Source organism: Propithecus coquereli, unplaced genomic scaffold (genome assembly GCF_000956105.1).
Source record: "Propithecus coquereli isolate 6110/MARCELLA unplaced genomic scaffold, Pcoq_1.0 Scaffold298, whole genome shotgun sequence".
Lineage (NCBI taxonomy): Eukaryota > Metazoa > Chordata > Mammalia > Primates > Indriidae > Propithecus > Propithecus coquereli.
In genome coordinates, this window is record NW_012148596.1 from 1,550,007 (window position 1) to 1,570,298 (window position 20,292).

The following is a 20,292-nucleotide window of genomic DNA, read 5'->3' on the forward strand; positions in this document are numbered from 1 at the left end:
AAGGAGGAAATCCGTGCACACCTGGATTAGGTGAGGTCCAAGCTCAGGGAAGAGCCTGGGCATAGGCCATGAAGCTGGATGGGCTCGTCTTGTTTGAGGAAAGGCTAAGGGGTTAGAGTGGCTTTGGTGGCCAGAGCAGGAGAAAATGCCAGAAGGTCAAAGAGGTGGGAAGTCTGGAGGGTAGATGATAGAGTCTTGTAGGTATTTTAAGAACATTGGCTTTCACTCTGCTTTAGGAAGCCATTTAAGACTTCTGAGCAGAAGGTTTACAGGATTATGTTTTAACAGGATCGTTCTGTCTGGTGAGTGGAGAAGAGTCTGGGTGGTGGTGTGGGGTGGGGTGGGGAGACGGGTGGCTTTGCTCATAGTGGCAATGGTGAAGTTAGTGGGGGGGGGGTTAGATATACTGTGACACTAAAACTGGCAGGAATTGCTGATGTACTGAAAATGACACGTGAAAGAAATAGGAGTCAAGGTCTTTCCAAGGTCTTTGGCCTGAGCGATCAGAGGATGGAGTTGCATTTACCGACAGGGGCAGACTGGGGAAGAGCAGGTTTGCAGGGCTGTGAGATCAGGAGTTCAGCCTGGAGGCTGGTTTGAGGTGCCCCTGTGAGTCCAAATGCAGACGCTGGATAGATTCCTAGGTGTCCCAGTATGCCGTACAGAGGAAAGGTTCCCGTGTGGGACCTTCGTCCAGCCAGAGTCATCAGAACGTAGATAGGGGAGTGAATACTCTAGAATTTTCCTCTGTAAGACAGATGCACACACCTGTCAGCTGTTGAGAAGAGCAGCTAGCATTTGCAGCTGCATCCACCATCAGAATTGCCTTTGGCTACAAAGTTATGGCCCTTACCTGGGGATGACACACAGCCAATAAATGGCTATTGTGGGGGTACAAAAGCCTGTAAACTGTTGCCTACAACTGTTACAATTCCGAAGGGCCCATTTCTGCTCCAGAGCTCCACACTGGTTAGATAACCTCTCTGCCCAATTCTTCCTTCCCCCCTCCTTAAGGCTCTGTCTCCTGAGCATTCTCCAGTGACCCTTCTGCACGCCACTCCCTGTCTCAGAGACTGTTTCCAGGGAACAGCATCTAAAACAGTTGGTATCTTTGCTAGAGTAGACTGGCACAGCCTCTGGCATCTGGCATGTGGCCACTGAGTTTGTGAATGCATTTTTTCCATCCCTATCTTCCATCTTTTCTGGAAGATCAGAGCAGTTTGCATTAGGCCATGACGGACAATAGCATATTTATAGTTTGGGGAAGGGCTATGCTAATTCTCTCATCCTCTGTCATATAATGTAATGTGAAAGGACCTCGACTACCTGGACATTTTACAAAAATGACATAAGTCAACATATGTCCACATTGATGACATCATATTAATTGGACGGGAAGAGCAAGAATGGCAAGTTCAATGTCGTTAGAGGGTGAGAACTAAATTATGCAAAGATGCAGGGGTCTGCCACATCAGTGAGGTTTTTAATGGTTCACTGTTCTGTGCCCTGCCAGAGCTTTCCCCGCAAAGTAAAGGATGAGTTGTCTTATCTAACAGAAGGAAGCACAGCATCTGGGCTCTGGAGGCAGGCTATTTCACACTTAGGAATGTGTGTTCTGACCTGTTAACCAAGCAACACAGAAGGCTGGCAGCACTGAGTGGGACCCAGGGCGGGAAGGGCTCTGCCTCTGACCCAGGTCCAGGAGCTGGTGCAAGTAGCTCTGCCGCTTGAGCCGCATAACCTGGCAGATCTTCTGATACTTTTGATAGGAAAAGATTCTGTGTCACGTTTTGGTGAGCACTGATAAAAAAAAAAAATCATAACGTAGCCATTGCTTTGGGAGCCCAGGGTGGGAGGATCACTTGAGGCTAGGAGATCAAGACGAGCTTGGGTAACATAGCAAGACTCCTTCTCTACAAAAAATAGAAAAATTATCCAGGTATGGTGACTCATGCCTCTACTCCTAGCTACTTGGGAGGCTGAGGCAGGAGGATCACTTGAGCCCAGGAATTTGAGGCTATAGTGAGCTATGATTGTACCACTGCACTCTAGCCTGGGTGACAGAATGAGACAACCCATCTGTTAAAAATAAAATCATAACATAAACACTTAGCATTCTAGACAACAACAAATAACCCTAATATACCATTTCAAAAGCACTCCTGGTCATGGTGGAGACAAGTGTCTGAACATGGGATGTCAAGTTTCATGCTGCCAGAGCTCCCAGCATGAGCTGCATTCTGTCACAGCTACCAAGTTACAAAGTTGGGCAGTCCCTGCAGCACCCACTGTGAAATGCAAATAGAAATAATGCATCCACAGGGTAAAAGCAAACTATATAAGTAGATGACTCAGACCCCATGTCAACCCTCACTATTCTGCCAACATCTCTCCCTCATCTCACACCTGGGAGAATACTGTGATGTTCGCCCTTGATCCCCCTCTACGGCCAATGGTGCCAACCACCTGGCTGCTGAGAGTATCGGCTGCTGTTGCTGGTTCCCAGCTCGCCTCACTAGGACTTGCCCTTGGCCTTAGGGAGGGAATGGCCTTGATCAGGGTTTCCTTCCCTCCAAAGGGCAGCTCTGGGCCTGGATGACTGGCGCAGGGATACACAGGTGTAGGCTGTGTCTCGAGTGGGCTCCTGGGAAGGGCCGTCCTAGCTCCAGAGCCCTCAGGAGGGTCCAATTGCATAGCTGCTCTGTTTCCCCTTTGGCCCACACCTGCCTTCCTCATTTCCTTATAGCTGTATCTCCCGAGAGTGTTCCCCAGCAGTGCAACTCTCCGTCTTAGAGTCTGGTTCTAGAGACTCCAATGCAGGGCAGATGGTGGTTAGCACGTAACCTGGCTCTAGCAGGTACTCAAAGAATGTTAGTTTTCTTCTGTTATGGCCTTAACCTATTTCAGAGACTGTGCCAGGAAATAATTTCTAATGACTTTCACTTTTAGAGCTGAATCTTTTGTTCGCAGTTTCCATTTGGTAGCAATGGTCCCTGTCATTCAGTCTCAAAGGCAGTCAACTTCCTAACTTAAATTCATCTTTTCACACTTGAATCCACTCCTTAATCCTCCCACCCTCCCTTCTCCCCCACCCATCACCCATCTCTCTCTCTCTCTCTCTCTCTCTCTCTCTCCCCCTCCCTCCCTCTCCTTACATAGACTTCAGGAACCCAGGACACCCATCAATTGTGGAGTGAGAGTGTAATGGCTCCCATTCCTATTTCTAGGTGAAGTTTGCATTTGATATTAGGATTGTCATTGGATTTTTTTTTCCTTCTTAAGCTGGTTTAGAAGAGTGGAAGGAGACGGGAGGAGTGTTACACAAAAGTTGCAAATCATTTTTCTATAGTGCTGGAAAAAAATAAATCCAGGAAGTTTGTGGGTTAATAACACATCTTGCAACTGGTTCTAACTAACCCTCAATTCTAAATTTCATCTCTCCATTTTTTCCTCTCTGCTCACTCACAGGGATGTTTTGCCTATTCTGGAAACTTCAGACTGACATCAGTAAACAAACAAACAACAACTGTTTATGCCACTTTGATACTTTGAAATACAAATTAAGTGCTGTGTTTATCTATCAGCCTCGAATTTGCAGTCATACTGATTACCCTCTGGGAATTTGATAGTTTTAAATGCGTTTTGCCATCAGAATCTAAACAAAATAAGGGTGGGGATAAAAGGTAAGAAGACAACTTGCTTAATATCTTTTGCTATAATTTCTATTCAAGGGTCCTATAAATATGCAAAGACCTGTGGTGACAGTACCATTTACTCTGTACCTAAGCACTGGGGGAGGCAGAGCAGATCTGTTGTAAATGAATTTTATTGCAGCAGCTGCTGCTGCTGCTGCTGTTGTTGTTGCTGCCATGCAGTTGTCTCTAAGCCCCTAAATGCTGAAAGCCACTCTGGATTTGTAGCCCAAAGCAACACTTCCCTCTGTGCACACCCACTCTGCCTTCACCGCAGCTGTGCTGGTGCAGATGTGAATCATCTTTGCAAACAAACTGAAGATTATTTCAAGAGTCAGTCTAATGAGCAGTGAATATAGGCTGATTACTGCATTTGCAAAAAACCTTATTTTTTCCAACATCGTGCTAAAGAACAGCCTGGAGCTTCCCATAGGGTTAGAAATGTAAGTAATCAATGTGTTTGTGTAAATATTTAATGATGTCCACATTCACATTTATGAATCAATGGACAATCATAATTGTTTTTGTGAAATCTGATAGACACAAACTTAAACAGGACCCACCATATCTCAGCAGGCTTCCTCATGGGATTTAGAAAACTATGATTAAAGAAGCATTTCTACTACATGGAAAAAATCTTGCAGAAAGAATTCATACTTGGCCACATTAAATTGTATGCTTTTCTCTATTTGTAACATTTTCTTTGTGATTTAGTTTCATAAATCTAATTTAGATTGACTTGACTTGCTGATTCTTTACCAGGTGCTGAATTGTTCGCTCACAACTTCACAATCATTTACAAAAAAGACACTTCTTGATCTTTGGTGCTGTAATATGGTTCAAACTGTGGAGTCACAGAGAGACCTGGCTTTGACTGCCAATGGTCTTGAGTTCAAATCAGTTTCTCTGCCTGTTAGTTGTTTGGCTTTGGGCACATCAACTACTCTCTGAGCTTAAGCTTCTTCATTTATATAATGGGGAATAACATTTTTCTGGCAGAGCTATTGTGTGGATTAAATGATATAATATTTGTAGAACATGCAACAGTTTCTGGCATATGGTAGTAAATGGTCAAAATATGGTTATTTTTTCGCATTTATTCCCCTTACTCAACCTGGAAGCCTGCTCTAACCCAGGTGTGAAAGGGAACCAGAAGAGCATTCTCTGAGATGTTTCTGGCTTACAGTAGTTTTGGAAAGCCAAGTAATTTATGAGAGTAAGGGAGAGAGGAGGGGATGCCATGATGTTTTTGGCATCTGCCCATTGTTTTCTGAGATGCTGGCCAATTAATACTCCTTCAACCTGGAGTACTTGTTCTTGCCTTGAAATAGTCCTACCTCCTCCACCAAGCCTTCCTTTTATGACTTTCCCGGCCAGAGCTGCATATGAGCTCGTGCTCATCCGAGCCTCCATGCATTAGGCCCCCAGACCTCACTGTCTGTCTCTGGTTGCAGCTGTTTTCAGTCTTGGGAAACAAGACTGGTCTTTTTGGTCTTTATGGTCTTTACTGAAGTTTACATGTGGCGATAACAGAGCTACTTCAGCTTCATCTTTGTGCATGCAGACACCTGGGCGACCTGGCAAAGGACAGGGCCCGGTGATCGTGTGTGGTAGAGGGAAAGTGTGGGTGTGGCGTTGGGAAACCTGGGCTTCCATTCCAGCAGTGTTTGCTGCATGGTGTCAGCCAAGTCCCACAGACTTTCTTAGACTCTGTTTCCTCATTTATGAAACTGTTCTAATAATCTCACTGGTTATTATATTTTTGTAAACTTTCTCAAATCCCATTCCAAAAGGGTGCATTCTAAATAAAATGAATGAAGTGGTTTCTACTCTACCTTCATGGTAGGATGGTTGGATATCATAGGAGATCACAATTGTGGAAGTATTTGATAGTAAATGCAGTGCACATGCTATTTAGGGCTCATTAAATATTTCCTGAATCAATGCTTAATGGAAATAAGATTTCCTCCCCCTTTCTAGTCTATCAGCTTGGGAAGAAGGGTGACAGACTGACATCATACCTGGAGTGGGGGAGAAGTGACTCTGAGCGGAAGGAGACACGCCTTCAGGGAAGGTAGCAGTGTCTGGCACACGGCACGTGCTACAGGAGTGTGTGTTGAATGTGCTGAGTGAGCACGCAGCACGGTGGCTGGGAAAGTGTCCCTCGGGACAGCCATGTTGATGAAAAAAGGAAGGTGGTGCAAACGTTGATTAGGCATTGATTAGCATGTGAGTCCTCCCGACTCACATTCCTTATCCGCCCTCCATGCATTATTTTTTATAGAGCACTTGACATCTGTTTATTCGTTCATGTCTTTATTTATGTGATCAGTTAGTTATTTCCCTTAGTCAAAGGGCAGGACACAATGCAGGGAAGAGGATCCTGCTTAACTTGCTCTCCCTTGATGGTCCAAAGAGGAGTCACCTGGGTGTCCCTGGGTTCATACTGGCCTCTCTGACTCCTTCCCAGAGACCCTAAGAGGCACGAGGGCGGGCGGGACACCTACCACGCTGGCTGTTTCTGTCAGCTGAGCCACAGAAGGGAACCACACGGGCCTGAGGCTGACTTGGCCAACCACAGGGGGCCGGCACGCAGGAGGGGCTCTGGGGACAGCAGGATTTGGGTTTCCGCTTTCTCACAGGAAGACTAGATTGATCACCTCAGGACCGCAGGGCTCTTGCTGAGCAGGGTGACTCAGCTTCCTCTGTGAGCCACGCGGCCTGGTAGCCTTGCTGGGAGGATGAGAGCCCCCTGCAGCCCAGGCTCCTCGAGCCTGTTCCTACTCACTCCCTGCTCCAGAAAACCTCTGGTAAGTATTCAGACTCTGTTTACCTTGAGACTTGTTGGAAAAACAAGTTCGCAATTCAGATTTCTACGGCATTTGACACTTTACAGAAACATTTTTCACACTTTGGTTCATCCAATAGTCATACTAACTACGTGAAATCATAGGGAGGTTATTGTCATTGCTGACACACATATTAGGAAAGTGAGACTCACCTAGGGTAGGAGGTTTGCCCGAGGCCACAGGGTTTGTTGGGAGGGTTGGTGCATGAGCCCAGCATCCTAGGGTACTCATGCCGGACCTGAGCCCACTTTCTGGGGAACTCCTCAGCATACGGCTCTCTCCCTGTGCTCATGATGTGCTCCAGAAATGTCTGTTGCTTGAGTGACTGATCATAATTTTCATCCATTGTCAGATGGCTGCTTGGGGAGTGGGATGGACACAGGCTTTGGAGAGGCAATTCAGTTCTGAGTTGCACTAAGGCTTTTGTTGGCAATGTGATGTTAGATAAGGTGCATGTTCCCTGAGCTGCAGTTTCCTGTGAAGAAGGAGGGTAATGATGCCTACTTTCAAGATGGTTCTGAGATTTAAATGAGATAATATGTGTCAAGGGCCAGCACGGTACTTGCTACTCAGAAAGTTCTCACAACTCAAAGTTCTTTCCATCATCCTCACGGTCAAATTTAGCTTCAGAAACTCACAGGAGTTAAACAAACTCCTGCAAATATTTTCTTTATACATGAACTATACCTTCACTTAGTAATATTTAAAAATTTTTCAGACACAAATACACAAAATAAAGTACAGACCTGTTTTAGTCACTATAATCAGGAAATGAGCCATGGCACATATGTGAACCTCCGAGTTCAGCTCTCCAAGTCCCGAGTCCCATTTTCATCATTTCTCTTGCCCTGTTTTAGATGGACAGCATTTCCAGCCTCCCTAACAGAGCACGTCCTCTGCACTGGGGGATCCTCTGTCTGTGTTTCTTGCTCCTCACTGGACCGTTGGGCTCTCATTGCTCCTTCCTCTGGCTTCCTTGCAAGGGATCACAGTGACACACAGCAAGGTGAGGAAGTGACAGTGAGTCTGAGTAATTCCAGACTCTGAAATAACGCTTAGATTTTGGGAAAATGCATAAGCAGTTAAGAAGATCCTTCTTAAAAAATACTCTTCCTTTATTCCACCAATTGGATGTCTTCTGTGGGTTAATGAGTTATCCTTGAAGTTGAATATATGTCCAGGAAGGGTCGAGCCTACTGGTGTGGCTATCTTAGATTTCAAATTCCTTGCAGTTCGAAATTATGTTGTAGTCATTACCATACAGCCAGGGCTCGGTTCAAATTAGATTCTCAAAGAATGGCTCTGGAATGAACAAGATTCATTCATTCATTCGTTTAACAAAAAAATGCTTTCAACAAAGCACAGGAGTTCTGCAGATGGATGAGACAGTAAACTGCCTAAGGAGCTCAATCTTTGGGGCGAGTGCCAGTTCCCATGGGGGAGAGACTGGGTCAAGACGAGGAGAACAAGCAGGCAGCGAGGGGCACCTGGTGTGAACCAGGAGGCACAGGATTCAGGGGGAAGGTGCATGCTGTGCCTGCACCAAGCGTGTCCAGCCTGTCCTCACTGGGTGCACACTAAGGGGTATCAGAAGTGGACTTGCTGCCTTGAGCAGGTCAGAGCGGAAAGAAGCAGGAGCAAGTCCACCATGGAGGGGGCTGGCAGAGTGTGGTGGGACAGTGGGGCCGGGGACAAGGGCCATTCTGGGCAATCAAGACGACTCGCTGGTTACTCAGGACAAATGCACTCCCACATTCACATCTAGGAAAGGTGTGACGCGATTAATACGTGCGGAGAACCAGGGCATGCTGAGGTCCTGCCTGCTGATAGGGACTTTCAATGCAACGTAGCCATGGCTGGCCTGGGCATGAAGGGTGAAACACTTCCGGGAGGGGATGTTTACTTTGTGCTTTAGTGACCCATTCCAGGGGCTCCTACCCCATTTTTTTCTTGATGAAGAGGATTTAAATCATTCAAAAATGTTGTATTATTTTCTTCCCAGAATTCCCACTATGATGAGGAGTGGGAGATATGTTTGAAATCCTACCCAATAGTTGGTATTGTTTACTCTTTATTCATTTAATACATTTTATTAAGTACTATCCTATGCTGGTCTTGAGCTGGGGCTGGGGTTCAAAGGTGGACAAAAATCTGTCCCTGTGTTTTAAGGACCTCTTGATCTAGTGGAAGAAAGTGACTCATGACAAAGTATAATGCAATGTGGTGAGGATAGAAGGACAGAGAAGGGGGTGGTTAGTTATGCTGTCTGCTGTCAGGGAAGTGTCACAGAAGATGCCCTGGGATACAAGGGATGAGCAGCAATTTTCTGGTTGAGAAGGAGGAAGTAGGTAGTGAAAACAGCATGAATAGTTGCAGAAGGGCAGGCAAATGCACAGCTTGGGAAATATTGATTAGAGTGGTATAACCAGAGTAGAGTTGCCAGATAAAATACTGGTGGTTCAGTTAGATTTGAATTTCAGATAGACAATAAATGTGTATTTTTAGCACGAATACATCCCAAATATCACATAAGACAAGCTTACGCTAAAAACATTATTTATTGTTTATCCAAAACTCAAATGTAACTGGGTGTCCTGGATTTTTATTTGCTAAATCTGGGAAGCACAGACTAGAGTCTAAAGCAGGTGAGGCCACACTATGTAGTTCTTTGAAAGTTCCATAAAAGCTAGAGAGTTTCAGCGTTAGTCTATGAAGTGGTCTTGGAAGGTTTTTAAACCAAGACATGACATGCTCAGATTTCTGCGTTAGTGATGTTACTCTGGCTCCATGGAGGGTAATTTAGAAAGGGGCTCCTAGAAGCAAAGACATAAACTAAACAAGAAAGGAAAGGGGTTCTGAACAAGGACAGCACCTGAGGGGTTCCTGAGATATTCTGGAGGTAGAACCACAAGGACTTGCTGAGCATGGGAGCGTGAGGGATGAGTGTCCGTGCTGGCAGCCCTGTCTAGCGATGGTTGCAGGATGTTTGTCCTTGAGAGCTTATGACCTTCTGAACATTCACTGCCAATTGGACTTTGGATAGGGGGTCCTCTGGCGGCCGGGGATTCTTTGCCATTAACCACATAGCTCAGCTCTTCATTTCTTTAAAACATATACTTTAGATAAACTCTGTGCTAGATGATCACATCTCGATAAAGTGGCCGAGTCCATGTTGGGTGCAGGTGGAAACATTTAGTACCATCATGTTAGAAGGATCTGTAAAAGAGCACATCTGCCATACTTTCCTAGGAGAGATTTATGTTTCAAAAGAACGTATGTATTTTGGAAGGGAAGAGACGTTGTTTATTTCTGGGATTAAATACATCTCAAGGGTTATAGAATATATCTGGGTTCTTCAGACATGTTGCAAAGAATTCACAGAGTCCTGGTAGAAGAGACCCCTTGGTTACTCTGCTCCTGTTAGAGCTGGGGAGCTTGGCCCCGAGAGCAGTCATGACCTGCTAGGTGGCCCAACTTGGACCAGGTTAGAGGATTCAGGAGTCCCATTTGAAGTCTGGTGTGAATTGCACAAGTCTTAAGCTTCATCTAAACAGTTAGAGTCTGGAAACATAGTGCCATTCTTTTTGTTTATAACTACCAAGTTATTATACAAAGAATTTCTCCTTGAGATTTTTCAGTTTGAACTCAAGTATTAATGCAAGATGCTTTAAAAAAGGGATTTCCTGAAATTGGCATTATTTAAAAAGAACCACATCTTTATTTCCTTGATGACCCTCTTGAAATACATTGACATGGCCTAGTTCCTGAAGGTTTTCAAAGTTTTTACGGCTTGGAAAAAGAAATGTTTGTATAAATAGGAAATAATGGCTATTTGTTGAATGCATTTTCAGTTGTGTGATTCAGACATTTGGCTAAGGCAAGCTTTCTTCTTAATAGATGGATCAACTTTCAGGGCCAAGTTATGTTTAAAAGAATAGTGAAAAGTATTGTATTTACATTTCAAGAATCAGATGTGTTTTCTTCTTAGAAATCTTAGGACTGCTGTGTGGGACACATCCTGTCTTTGCTGCATTAATTCTAGGGAGACCTTTGCTGCTGGAACCGACCACAGGGACTCCTTCCCTCATTCAGGTTTAAGGGATTTGTTTTCTATAAAAGATTCACCAAAATCCTCCCCCCACCCCTCTGCAATGAGATTCTGCAACCCAGCAGGTCCTAAGCTTTGAGTTATCTGCTCCATGTTCAATCCTCATAGACAGTTTGATTTTGTTTCCCATATTCTGACTCACTGGGTATCTTTTCTTCTGTACCTTATAAACAGTTCCTCCCAGCCCTTCCCAGAGGATAAGGGTGAAAGAAGAGAGGGCTGGTTGAGCAAGCCCTGGGGCCAAGTTTTTCACTTCAAAGCCACCTACCTTTTCCTGACATTGCTCTAGGCCCTGCACAGGGATTTGCCACATTCTACTCCTTCCTATTAGTGAAGATGCAAAGTATTATAAAGCAATGAGTGCTAATCACCAAGTGCAGCCTAGAGACAATGAGGACCCTCAGATGACTCTTAGGGATGGCACAGAACACAGTCTAAATAAACCCATCCATGGCCCATCAGGACTCTGCCAATATCATCCCACACACCCACCACTGGCCATTTGCAATATTATGATCCATTTATTTGTTCAGCAATATTTCTCGAATACTTTCCATGTACCAAGCAGTATTCTAGGCATGGGGGACATAGAAGTGAACAAAGCAGTCAAGCATTAGCCAAATATTTCTCACACTGGGATCCACTGGTACCCAAGGGCTCCAAAGTCTTATATATGAATTCTAATGAGCATTTAAAAGATTTTCCTTTTCATTTGATGATAATCTAAAAAATTGACATAAAATATCTGAATTGATTGGATGATTATCTTAAAACAGTCCTGCTGCAAGATCTTGGTGTCTGGGTTGACATTTGTGTTATTGGTCACGTCAGAGCTGGTGATCATTAAACCGTTAATTTTCAGGGCACTGTCTCTGAAGTCAGGGACTAGTGGATGTATCGTGGACCTCTGACGATGTTCTTTTCCCTTAAATGGGTTGCATGTATTTCTGAAACTTGAGAAGCACTGGTCTAATGTCAACGCAAGAGGGTTTGTAGTTTGTTGCAGCCACCACACTGTTGCAAACTTGGATCATTCAGGCTTTGTGGGGGGCAGAAAAGTGGCCTCCTACTCATGTGCCCATCCTGAAGCCCGGGATCTACGAACATGTGACATTACATATTTGCAGGTGGAATTCAGAGAGATGATCCTGGATTATCGGGGTGGGCTCAGTGTAATCATATTAACCTGTGAGAGTGGCAGAGGGGCACAGCTCGCAAAGGATGGGAAGTAGCTGCTCCAACACGTGTTCATACCTGCGACAATCACAGTAGCCAAAAGGCGGAAGCAACCCAATGTCCGTCTGCAGTGGGTGGGCGAACAAAATGCGGTCCGTCCATACAATGGAACGTGATTCCACCATAACAAGGAACAAAGGACGGATACAGGCTACAACCTGGATGAACCTCTAGAACATTATGCTAAGTGAAAGAAGCCAGACACAGAAGGTCACATATTATACGATTCCATTTATGTGAAATATCCGGAATAGGTCAATCCATGGAGTCAGAAAGCGGATTGGTGGTTGCCAGGGGCTGGGGTGAGGAGGGAATGGAGAGTAATTGCTTGATGGGTATGGGGTCTCACCTCAGAGTGATGGAATGTTCTGGAGCCAGATCAGGTGGTGGTTGCACAACATCGTGAATATACTAAATGCCCCTAAATTGTTCACTTTACAACGATGAACTTTGTTTTGTGAATTTTACCTCAGTTAAAAAAAGAGTGGAAGACAGAGACAGAGGAGTCAGTCAGAGAGACCCCACCATAGCAGAAGGGCCAGGGAAGACCCAAAGCATGAGAGGGACTCAGCCCCTTGCTGTTGACTTTGAAGACAGAGGAAGGGGTCCACAAGCCAATGAATGCAGACACCCTCTAGAAATCTAGAAGGGGTCTTGGCTGACAGCCGTCTGTTCCCCAGAAGGAACTGAATTCTATCCACCAAATGAGAGAGGGGATGCATCCCTGCTCCTTGGAACACAGTCCCACAGACACTGTGCTTTTAGCTGGACTTCTGACAGAACAGTAAGACAGTAGTAAATCTGTGTCATTTTAAGTCACTAAGTTTGTGATGATGACAGCAGAAATAGAAAACCAGTAAGGTCTCCTACCTGGAGTTCTCTTCTCTCCCCTCTTCATTGCTCAAGCCCCTTCTCAGCATGCTGTGGCCGGGAACCAGAGCCTCTGGGGGCCTGCTGGGACAGCCCAGGCTCGGCTGAGGACGTCTCCTCTGTGGTCCCGAAGCCCTTGTGTTTATTTCTGTAGCTACACCTAACCCCCGGTAAGTGTTCTGCCGACTTGCTGTTCTCCCCACATCACGCTGTGAGTTCCTGAGGTCACCGCCTCCCCCAGCTGATGTTGCCAATACCCTGTCCACATCTGCTGGCACTTGCCATTGCAGCTTGGTCCAGATGACGTAATGTCCTCAGTGCCTGCATCCCTGTGCCTGAGTGTTTCCTTCTGGCACGTTTCTCTGCCTGTGCATTGACAAGTCAGACATGCTGGGTAGTTGACACCTCCCTGTCTTCCCGCCGCAGCCCTTTTCCGATCTGAGGCACAGTGGGACGGGGTGTATAAATACCCCAGCTCCTCGCCCCGCCAATGGGATAGCTCTGAGGCCCATGTTTTCCATCACTTCCCCCAAGTTCTGCTTCAGTAAGCATCGTTCACTCACTGTGTCGACTGGCTTCGTAACACACCCAGGGCTGCTGCACCATTTGTGAGAATGTGAGTCCTCTTTTCCAAACTCAAGGAAAACACGCCAAGAGCATTAAAGTGTATAAAGCTTTTTCCTTTCTTCCATGGTCTTTCCCTCAACTTGTCATGGTGTTTTTTTAATTTTCTATTTAATGTTGTTCTAAGTAAAGAAAAATTGAAATGTTAAGTTTCTAACAATGAGTTTTACCATCCATTTTTACAGTGTGCAATGCCAGGTTTCAATTCAAACATGAGAGCATTCAACTAGCATGAAGAATTACCAGAATTATACAACTTGCAGTCTGTGGTCCATATATTAAAGTTCAAGGATAAAATAATTGAGACTTTCAAGCAGACACAGCAGAGCATCAAACCAAACAGGGGCCTTCTTCACACGGGGCCCTGCGCAACTATGCGGGTGGCACGCCACGCCGCCGGCCCTGGACACGCCTTTCATTAACTGCCTCCCTCTCCTGCATCATGCGTCCACCTCCTTGACAGTGTTCCTCTAAAATTCACCCCTGCACTTGAATCCTCGTCTAGGGGTCTGCTTGTGGGTGGAATCCACGCCATCTCCCGTTGCTGCACAAGGGAGCGGGTAAGTGCGTGCTGCTGGATTTGCGCTCTGGTGCGTTAGGACAGACCGTGGTAGCTGTGGTTCCGGTGGCTGTAGAAGTCCCCCTGGAGGAGGCGGGCATGAGAATGTGTAGACCATTAGCTGGAGGAGAGTGGAAGGGATTCTACGTGTTGTGACGAAATAGTGCTTTGAGCAAACCTGTAGGTAGTGACGTGATAACAGCCTTCGAAGCTGCTCCAAACCAACTTTCAAGAGGCCGTCGTGCATGGCACAAAATCACATTCGAGTCTCAGCGAACCCAATTAGGTAGGCAGAAAAGGTAGATGAAATTATACTCATTTTACAGATGAAAGAAACTCAACTTCAAATATCTTAAGAGCAAAGGAATAGTGGAGCCTGAATTAGAAGCCAGTTCTTTTGATCCCAGAGCCTTTGACTTCCCGCTACACCACATCCTTCGGAACATCCAGAGATCAGAGAACAATGGCGCTAGGTCGGACGAGCATGTTGGGGCCCGGGCTTATCCACGTGCACAGCGAGGGTGGGTATTGCCTCCCTTGTTCTATGTAGAAGATGACCCAAGGTCCTGGATTTAATATACATTAGAACTTCTTTCTATGAGAGAGGAAAAGCTGACTTCGGTCCTTTTGGGTAAGGGCATCAACTCTGCGCTGTGACCGTAGAAGGTCTTTGCCTTTATTTCCATGTCTGCTTTGCAAGGAGGGCCCTGCTAGGAAATTATCTTAGAGTCGAAGGGAGGGAAGGGGATTTTAGAAGACAGAAGCAGGGTTGCTGGGTCACAGCTGTCATTGATCCAGGGTGTCCGAGTGTCTGGCTCCTGGACAGGATGCCTGCTGGGAGGCACGGTGTTAAATGGCCTGAAAGTTTCATCCTGGAAACCTTTAAGCTTTCCTTACGACACCAAGAAGACAGGACTAAAATATGTTGTAAGTTACTTTGTTCCAAAACTTCCTCTCTTTATATTTTCCTAACTTCTGTGAAAATAAAATAACTTTGACATGACAGCCATTTGTGAAAATATAAGTCAATGAAATGGAATTTGTAAATTTTAAGTGAAGCGAATGTTTGGATTATCTTGTTTCAATTAAGATGTTGTGCCTTTTCCCATTCGAGCATAAGGGGACTCTGTTCTACTCTGCCCTTAACTGTGGTGTGGGCAGATCAACTAAGATCAACTTTTGAAGGGACAGAAAATGGAAGGAGAGGGGAAGGTAAAGGAAGGAAACAGCAGGGAGGTTTTGAGTCGGAGAGACCTGAATTCAAATCCTGGCTCTGTACTTACTGGCTGTGTGGTATTGGCTAATTTACTTACCCTTTCTGAGCCTCAGTTTCCTCATCACTAGAATGAATATAATTATACCTATGAATTTGTCCTTTGGGATGATTAAATGGATAATACATGTAATTTTACCTGGTGCAGAAGGAGACCTCAGTAAATATTGGTTGAATGAATGAATCTTAAAATTGTTATCAACTTCATCTTCCTTAATTATGCTGGCCCTTATCACAGGAGCTGAGAGTAATCCTTCCCTCCTGCCTCCCTTCCTTCCCTCATTCATTCAAAAACATGTACTAGGATTCTAGTGTATTCCAGGCACTGGATTAGGAGTGAAGGTTATGAGATGAGGAAGACTTGGTCTTGGCTGCCTGAGAAGGTCACGGTTTGTGGAACAGACACAAAGGAGGGAGCCACGAACTCTGTCTGGGCTGGGAAAAGTGACAGAAGAAGTGTGAGATGGAAAGTTCCAGAAAGGAGGTCATTTTCCTTGAAGACTTGAAGGAGTTATGGGGAGAATCGTGGCAGAGCCACTCCAGGAAGAGGGAGCACGACCCCAAGCGTGACCTGGAACTGCCTGATTTCCCGACTGGGTATTCCAGGCCCTCTATAAACAGTTGTTGGATGAACAAATACCGGGAATGACATTCCTGCAGGATGCCAGCATCAGTGCCGAAGGGCTGTTGTGAGCCAGTCTTATTGCTGCATTGGTGGGAGGGCCTCTGTCGTGTCTCCTCTGGGACCTGCGCCCTGACCGTGACCTGAGAGGTGGTGATGGGACAGGGCAGCTCTCTGTTCCCCTCCTGCCAGCATCTCTCCTCTGCAGCAGACCTTGGCCTATGTCCTTGTTATTTCACTGTGGAATCCTGGCTACCCAAGCGCTATATTGACTCAACAGGCTGGCTGGGCCTCCACGCCTGTTTTGTTCAGAAAATTGCAAGTTGTCTTCCCTGAGCAATAGGATCTGGCAGATATGAAGCTGCTCTCATAGCCAAATTCCGGCCCAGCTCACAGGCCTGTGGCCCATTTGTGTCTGAGCAGAGAGAAAGGGTCCATACTAGGATTCCAAGTCCCAGTTGGGTTCTTTAAAACAACTAAATGCACAAGCCCTGTCAACTCCACGATTCCCCTCTGAACTGACGATTTACGATTCCTGTGCCCCAGTCCCTTGGCAGTGACCATACAGTGGCATGTTGTAGGAAGAGCACCATTTTCCAGTCTAAAGAAGTCTGGGTTTGAATTCTAGTTTTGTCGCATACGGTTAGTGGTGAGGCCTTGTATGGATCTCTGAAACCTCTGTGCCTCAGTGGTCACGGTGACAACACAGGGAGGTGTGTGCCTTTCACCAACAACGCGTCAACCGCCTTTTGCTGAGTGACAAATTGTCCATGATTAGTGAGCAAAGGGTGTGTCATCATGGTCCTCCAACTTCTCTGAAGTCCAGTGTAACAACAACAGGAAGTTTAACGAATCACTTTTTACTTCGTCGGGTTTCTTGAATCTTAATTTATATATAGTAAATTTTTGCCTTTTTAAGTTTACAGTTCTCTGAGTTTTGAACGAACTACCTACAGTCTCGTAACTGCCACCACAGTGAAGATATGGAACATGTCCTTCACCCCAAATGTTCCCCAGTGCCCCCTTTGTGGTCTGTGCCTTCCCCCCACTTGCAGCCCCTGGCAACCATCTACTTGTTTTTGCCTTTTCCAGAGTGTCATTCGAGTGAAATTACACAGTTCTAATTATGGTTCGAGTCTTTCACAAAGCATAATACATTTCAGATTCATCCTGTTGTTACATTTACCAGCGTTTTCTTTCTATTATTTCATTTTTGCGGATGTGCTAGTTTGTTTATCTGTTCACCAGTTGATGGACATTTGAGTTGTTTCGAGTTTTTGGCCAGTACAAATAAAGTTGCTACAAATATTTAATATTTACATACAGCCTTTTTTTGTGTGCGTGTGTGTTTTTGTTTCTTTGGGCAAATAACTCCTCGTGGGATTGCTGGGTCTGTTGGTAAATCTACACTGAAGTTTGTAAGAAACCGCCCAGCTATTTGTCAAAATGACTGTACCATTGTAATGATTCACTTTTTAAACAGTTAAATTTTATTTTAAGATAATTGTAGAATTATATAGAGTTGTAAGAAATAATACAGGGAAATGCTGAGATCTCATATACTGTTTACTCAGTTTCCTTCAATGGTAACATCTCACAAAACTACGGTATAATATAAAATCACAGTCAGGATAGAGACACTGTTACAGTCAAGATACAAATGTTTCTACTACTACAAGAATCACTTCTGTGGCCCTGTTACATCCCTCCCTCCAGCTCCTAAGGCAACCAGGAATGAGTTGTCCATTCCATCGCCGTGTTGTTCCAAGACTGTTGTAGAAATGGCATCATACAGTACGTAAACTTCTGGGGCTGTCTTCTTTAACTCAACACGATTCCCTGGCGGTCTGTCCAAGTTGTGCGCATCAGTAGTTTGTCCCTGTTTATTGCTGAGTAGTGTTCAGCAACACTGAATACTGGGAGTGTCGATGCACCACCGTGTGTCTAACCATTCACCAATTGAAGGGCGTCTGGGTTGTTTCCAGTTTGGGGCTATTACAAATAAAGTCATTATAAACATTTGTGTATAGGCTTTTGTGTGAACGTAAGTTTTCATTTCCCTGGGATAAAGATTCAGGATGCAATTGATGGGTCCTAGAGTAGGTGCATATTTAGTTTTATAAGAAACTGTTTCTCAGCCTGGCTGCAACATTTTACATTCCCACCAGCAACATATGAATGGTCCAGCATCTCCACATCCTCACCCGCTTTTTATTTCTTCAGTTTTTTTAATAGAGATTTCCTTTTCCCAAAGGGATCAACAGTATGCCCTTGAATTTTTTATTTCTACAATTTAAAATTATTATTTCTGTTCCACTGTTCGTTATGTAACTCAGTGCCCTGTAGGTAAGGTATTGGCAGAAGCCAGACCAAATGGAGATAAAACTGTGTGTTCACTATAAACTGGGGTGTTTCATTTGGCACCCAGAACTCTACGGGGCGCTCTGTTTCCCTCTGCAATTCGGGGGCTGGACTAACCAAGTGTTACGCTAATTGTCACTCCTTCCTATTAGCCACCTTTCGTGGCTTGTTCATGGCCTTTTTATGATGATTCTATAAGTCATTCATTTGCCAGGTTGTCGTGGGCACCTCTTCTCCGTGCTCCCGTAGTCACTTAGTCTACCACGGTATTTACAAATCTGAATTTTAATCATGTTCCTGTATCTATCTCACCCCTTATGTGAGGAACTCCTTCAGGTTGGGGCCTCTCTCCCATGCCCTGTTCTTCTAAATCTTGTTTTATTCATTTATCAGATATCTAAGGATCACTTGCATGGGTTTTCTATGGGGTTGTCCTCAAGAAAGTCACAGTTTAGATTAGAAGGGATGGTTAAGCTACGAATCTGAATAACTATAAAACCAGGCAAGATGTGTGAGTAATTAAAAGAATTAAGATGCTTGAGGAGTTCAGAGATGGACAGTTTGTATCTATAGTGGAGATATGAAAGGCTTATTTTAATGATTTTATGATAAAAAGCAATGTCTTCAGTATCTGCTATTTAAATCGTTTCGGGGATTAGACAGAGTTAAATATAAACTGCTGTTACCGATGGGAAAGGTGCCATAGGGGAGAGTCTGCGTTACCTGGGCGAGGCGGAGACAGGGCTGTGCCTGTTGGTAGTGACACAGCTCGGGGGAGACCTGGGACGGAGACAGCTGGGAGAGAGAAGTGTTGCCTGGCTCAAAAAAGCCAAGCAGACTGAGTACTAAGAAGCTTATGATTTTGAGAGAAATGAAGGCACGCGCTATCCTTCTGAGGCTACTTGGTTGCACCCAGCATTTTTAGATTCTGAAAGGTGGAACAGGGAGAGTTTAATGGCCCTGGGACATCACAATGAGAGCGTGGAGAGCTGCGTGCTCTTCTGGGGTCCTGAGACACGTGGGGACCCAGGTGATAAGATGAGTGAGTCTACCTGCCTGCAACATCTCTGCTCCGTGTGTTCCATGGGCCTCTTGGGAACGATGAAGGTGACACATCGATGACCTCAGAGAAGCCCAGGGGACCTTAGACCCTGCTCAACCGCCTGTCTGATCCTGATCCAATCAGCATTGTTGTTACTATTATGGGTTTTTTTTTTTTTTTTACGCCAAACCTCTAAACCAAAGAAAGGCAGAAGTGAAAGAAAGGCCTTCTTGTGGGGATAAAAGAGCCCGGAGCTCTGGCAGAAATAAAAATATCCTCACCGCAATGCTGTTGATCCACCGTGGCTGATTTCTTGTGGAATTTTTTGGGCCAGTGACTTCTAAAGAGATTGACACCTGTTGACCAGGCTGGGCTGTACAAAGTGGGCGCTTGCAAGCATGTTGTCCGTTGTTCATTGAACCAAGAACAATGGGGGAAGTTCCTCTCTGAGCTCCTCACAAACACTGGTTGTGCCTCTGAACATTTCTTTTATCTTTTGTGTTCTGTGCTTATGTTTTCCTCTTTGCACTGATGGCTAGAAATTCAGAGTTGAATTTGGGGCCCATGTGCAAATGTACTAGACTTCATGAAGTGAACTTAATAGTCTATGACCACTTCAAGTTTTGCCTTTATTTTCTAGCTTTGATTTTATTTCTTCCTTCCTTTCTTCTTAATTTTTTTCTTCCTTCCCTTTTAACCAGTTGTATGCTGTTTTTCATAAGAGCTTTGAATCTTTTTTCCCCATAATAAATATAAATCAAATAAATACAAAAATAATTATTGGGCTCAGTTTATAGCAGACTGATCTCCAAAGTTTGATCTCCACTCCTGAAGAAAATAGATCCCATGGTAATCATAATTATAGTCACGGTAATATCTAACATTAACACAGAGCCTGCTGCATTTCGGGGTATTTGCTAAGCTTTTCACAAATTTTAATTCATTCTCATTACAACGATAAGTGACAGTTGCCATTATTATCCCAATTTGTAGGTAAGGAAACCGCGACACAGAGAAGTTAAGTAACTTTTCCAAAGCCCCACGGCTATTAAGAGA